The following is a 5,909-nucleotide window of genomic DNA, read 5'->3' as shown; positions in this document are numbered from 1 at the left end:
ACTATTAATACCTGTTGCTAAAAAAAACACATCTGAAGCCTCAAGCACGGTTTTTTACCTCCGACAAAATTCTCAAAATGACGCATAAAAACACAGCTCAGAGTTAAAATCTCCCGAAGAAAGAGGAAGGGGGAAACAGACTTAAAAACAGCATTTTTTTCACCCTCGCAAGAGCAAGATGAGAATGGGGTGGCTTTAAAAGACTTCGTTAATTTAGTATGCAAAACCGGTTAATACTTGCTGAAAAAAAATTATCTTTTACAGGTTCAATTATAAAGATATTGCGTCTTAAATGAGTATACCTCAAAGTTTTTAAAAGCATTTCTTGGTGCAAATGTATCCCACTCTTTTAATGAAAATTTTAGTAACAATTAATGGAGTATAATTGTTATTAAAAGGCCTTTATTTAACCTTTGAGTCAAGGATATCATTTTATTATCTTCACATCATTTAATGGTGGTGGTGTGAAACAAAAACAAGTTGATTTTCTTTAAAATTGCTTGAGACTGAGACCATCTTATCTTTTTAAATTTAATACAGATCGATTACTTACAAATTTACGAACTGGTAAGTTCATCATTACTTAGGAAAATTCATCAAGCTTCACTATTCACTTTTTCATAGGAATGATGGGTCTAAAGGCTGTCCAAACATCCTTCACATTGACGGAGTGGAATTATATCTTTAGAAATTCGTGTTCTTTTTCTACGATTAAAATGAAGATATTTTAAACTTCTAACTCTTCTGTCTTATAATAAATGGTCTACAATTACGAATAAATAAAAGTTGAAGGCCTTAATCTTTACCCATGTTTTAACGAAAACTTCCCACCTTCTTTCTAGACATTCTGCCATTGATGGAAATGAAATATTACAAAAAAAATTTTCAGCAAAGTTATTTTGATGTGTTGCTATATTCCTCTGTACTTTTAAACAGACTAATAAGAGAGGGAATACACAGCACAAAAAACTCTTTGATGGAACTTTTTGTTGTAATGTGAAAATTAATATTTGTAGGGTTTTGCATTTTTACGTTCAAGGTGATGATGAATGTTTGTTTTGTTATTTATTTACGTTGCCAATATAGAAGTGATTGTTGTGCGGCCTTGGGATATAGAAGACGAATAAAATAGTTTTTGTAACGAAGACGTAAAGAAGATTTTTTTTCGTTTTTGACAGATTATGAGACTTAGTTGCACTAAGTGTTGATGCGAAGCGAAGTTTTTCTTTTGATGGTGTGAACGGCGAATACGTTTGAGGTTAGAAGAAGTGAACCCCATAATTGTTCTTTGTAAGTTCGGAATCATCAAAAATGGCGGAAGAAAAAGAAGACGTGTATCCCAATGCTCGACAGCGATAATTACGATGTATGGGCTGTAAGAATTGAAGCTTTTTTAATGAAGAAAGATTGTTGGGAAGCGGTAAAAGGTTTCCATCCATACATAACATTCGGCAGTGATGGAAACGAGATAGAAATGGAAGACGAAAGCCAACTCCCACCACAAGAGGTTAGGCGCCGTCAGCGACAAAATCAACAGGCCAGAGCCATTATCATACAATACGTAGATGATTCATTTTTGGATGATATCGTGGGACTGGACCTAGCGAAGGATATGTGGGAAGCATTAAGAGACATGTGCACCACTTACGACGTGTTCCAGGAGATAATGTTCCTAAAGGAAATGGTAAATACCGAAAAAACGGAAGACCTTTCCATGATGGAGTACATGAGCAAGATCCAGAATTACAACCGTAAAATTACTAAGTGTGGCATTAATCTCCCGGATAGAGCACTGGCTGCGTTCTACCTCATGGGTCTGCCTCGAGAAAAATATGCTGGGTTTATACGAAGTATTTACAGAACAAATGAAGGAGACATAACATCCAAATATGTTAAGTCCCAACTCCTGCTAGAAGAGAAGAGAATGAAAAATGAGGATTACGCGAAGACAGAAGATAACAAGGCTCTCAAGGTAAAGAAGAAGCCAAACATACCTAAAGTAAGCAGTGAAAATAAATCACAAAATGCTCCAAAGAAACCTATTGGGAGGAGATACATTTGTTTCACATGTGGAAAGGAGGGGCATACTGCAAGATTTTGTCCTGCCATACAGAAGCAAGATGAAGAAGAGAAGAAGTCATCAGCATCAGTAGTATCAAGAGGCTATAAAGTACTCTGCATGCAAAGAAATCCAAACCATGCAAACAACGGCATATGGATACTGGATTCAGCAGCATCGGATCACATGAGCCCTAGGAAAGATTTGTTTGTTGATTTCAAACCCCTCTCTGGGGAAGTAACTGTGGGTGATGGTACATCACTAAAAATAGAAGGTCAAGGATCAGTGACCATCCAGATGTCGAATGAATGTGGTGGATGGAAAATAAAGTTAACTAATGTGTTATATATTCCTTGCCTCCAAGACAATTTGATTTCGGAAGGGAAATTAGAAGACAAGGGCTTGACCATTGTGAGGAGAGACGGAAAGACTACTGTTAGCGACGAAGAAGCTACTCTGTTCCAGGGGTATCGCGTTGGTTTCCTGTATTACCTCACTACTGAAGGGAGTGCTTCTATTTCACAAATAAGAAAAAAAGCTGAAGAGCATGAAGGTATGAAAGCATGTAAAATTGCAGCAACAACATGGCACAACCGTTTGGGACACCTGCACCATGAAGGGGAAAGAATCGTAGTCGAGCAGAAGAAGGCTTCCAGAGTTTCTTTTGCAAAGAGGCACACACACCTTGAACCAATGGACCGGGAGAAGAGGTTGGCTGAAGTAGAAAAGCTGGAGACATCGCTTCAGGAGGCAGAGAAAGAGGCCAGCGATTGGAAAAGGAAAGCAGAAGTTAGTAAGGCAATATCAGCGGCTGACCAGGCAGAAATGGATGCCTTCAAAAGTCGTTTGTCCACAGTAATGGCCAAGGAAGAGCATGGTGACCAGCTAATACTATTCCTAAATGAGTGTTTGAAGAGCAAAGATAGTACTATTAAGGAGAAAGAATTAGAAATGAAGGCAATGGCAGAAGAACATAGGAAAGAAAAAAAAATTTAACGATGCAGCTGATGAAAGAACAGGCAAAAGTCAATAATTTGGAAGATACACTGGAGAAGAAAAATATAATGGTAGAAAAGTTACAAGAAGCCCTCCATAGCATGAATGTTTCTCAAGGCTCAAATGATAACTCACTGGTAATTGCCGCAATGAGATCCGGAAATTTCAAGTCCTCGGAGTATGCTTTAAGAGCCATGATGCAGGCTGCTGAGGCTGAAAAACTCAGATTAATGGAATTGATGGCTGTATTGAATAAACGCCTGAAGGAAGAGCAATCACAGAAAGACTACGCCTTGAAACAACTGGAGATGGAAAAACGAAAGCAGGAGAAGACGATGACTTGGGAGGAGCTCGAGGCGAGAGGTGGAGAGCCAGAGGAGGTGACACCCATCCAGGGGCCAGGGGAGGTAATCATCGCCTGTGAAAATGAGCCTGCCTATGAAGGAGTAGCGGAAGGTGGTCTACCACATAGGTCTCAGAGACAGAGGAATCCCAAGACCTGTCCCTGCTGCAGAAGGTCCAGATAGCAATATTCCGGAGGATGCAGAGGAGGCACTGAGTGGACCAGATGCGGAGAAGTGTCATTATATCATATATCAAGAAGTATTATTAAATATGATTATATGTCATACATCAAGAAGTATCATTGTATCAGGGAGATGGTAAAAACAGGGGAGGTTTCATTCCAGTTAGTCAGATCAAAAGATAATGTCGCTGACATGTTGACAAAGCCACTGTCAGGAACTAAGACAAAAGAATTTTGTAAGATGTTAAATCTTAAGGAGTGCTTAGAGATTTATATTTCAAATTATTATTTTGTCAATCCCGAGGGGAGGTGTTAGAATACGTTATTAACAAAATAAGCAGCGCCTGGGTGGAATTCGAATAGGCGTTGCCAACGTATTGTTTATGCATGATGTTTTTTGTGTTCCTTTCCATCATCCTCGAACGAGGGGAGGTGTTGTAATGTGAAAATTAATATTTGTAGGGTTTTGCATTTTTACGTTCAAGGTGATGATGAATGTTTGTTTTGTTATTTATTTACGTTGCCAATATAAAAGTGATTGTTGTGCGGCCTTGGGATATAGAAGACGAATAAAATAGTTTTTGTAACGAAGACGTAAAGAAGATTTTTTTTCGTTTTTGACACTTTTCACTAGTTTGAAGTAATGATCAATCATCAATATATGCCCCGGTTAAACATCAGTCAATATTTGGATTAATCCATGACGAGAGGAGCCATCAATCAGGATTTAGATGATGGAGGAAGGTGCCCATGAAATGGTATACGCGGAATAGATTATTGCGGTGAAACCGCAGTACTGGTATATTTATTTGCACTATGTGCGGCATAATTTGTTGAGACGTCGTCACTATCCTGAGCTCACGAGAACCGTAAGGAAATAACCGTAGCGGAAACGATCCAGTTGCTCATTATTTAAGGAGGCGAGACAGCATTAATCCGGCAAAGAGAATGCCTGCACAACAAACTATGGGACTTCGATAACGTGTGAGTGACAGATCTGGTAGATTACTCACTGAATATTACTTGAAACCGAAAAAAGCTACTTTTAAGGCCTTCAGAAATTTGGAAGTTTATTATCCTAAACGGATACGCACAGGGCAGGAACTGTCTGCGATTCGAACACAAGGAGGATTCGAACTCGAGGCTTTTGAGTCTGGAGATTAGAATCCGCTATGTTTTCTTTACGTATATTTTTTTCGATAATGTATCTTACTTAAATGGAATTCATACGAAAAAAATTATTTACTGAATTCTTGACGGCAGTAGGTACTTTTAACTACTTCTTCCTGCTATTTGGAAAAATAGATTGAAGCTAAATTCTACCGGGAATGGGAAACCTTTTGCTCCAAATTGTTCTTTCCCGCCATTATCTCAAATATAGCCTGACCAACAACTGGACCACTGAGGATGTAAGAGTAACCATTCGTACTAAAGCTTAAAACTTTAAAAGAAAGGTCATATTTCTTATCACTTTTTTGCTGCAAAATAATACGTACATCGATGCTAACAGACAAGTATTTCGAAATTAGTTCGAATGAATGTGATTCATTACTTAGAGATGATAGGTGACTAGTGCTGTCATTGAACCAGCACATGCTCACATTGGATCATGGAAGAACATTAATCAAGTCATACACTTGCGGGGTTGATAGAAACGAGGGTTGCGAGAATGGCCAGGGTTATCTGCGAGATTCAGCAGGGATAGTAATCCACTAAAAAGATAAAGGGGCAAGCATCATGAATTTGGACGACCGAGACTGAGAATATCCCATACCATCCCAATAAACGAAGTATTTAGGGGCGGCCTGGGGCCTTAAGAACCTCATTAAGATTTTTCAGTTTTTATGCTATAATAATGGCCAAATCTTCCACGTCCTCATCGCTTTTAATAAACTCAAGTGGAAATCGTGCGTGGGTAGTGTTTGCTCGACCAGGCCGAAAATAAAAAAATTATTTTCTCCTTTTCTATTTCTCCTTTTTAAGATGATATTTCTCAGTAAATATCCAAATGTAAAATGCACAACCGGAACCATTTCATTATCCTTAATCGCCGATTCTTTCCACAATCTCAAAATATACAAATGTGTGCAACTTAAAAAAATATTTATAATATAGTAACTGTTATTCATTTTTAAATTCTAGGTAATTGCTGAGCGACTTGATAATTTTTAGGATTTACCACAATCAATACCTTATGTGGAGTTAAAGGTATTTTTTTATCAATAAGTCCTGGTGACTGTTTGAGGTGCAGTGGGCGCAGTCCAAACAGTAAGATGAAATGGAAAACTGGAAATTTAATTCCAACTGGCGAAAAAATGGAAATAAAGG

The sequence above is a fragment of the Ischnura elegans genome, chromosome 1 (genome assembly GCF_921293095.1).
Source record: "Ischnura elegans chromosome 1, ioIscEleg1.1, whole genome shotgun sequence".
Lineage (NCBI taxonomy): Eukaryota > Metazoa > Arthropoda > Insecta > Odonata > Coenagrionidae > Ischnura > Ischnura elegans.
The sequence above is the reverse complement of the archived record's forward strand: the minus strand, read 5'-3'. Positions refer to the sequence as shown.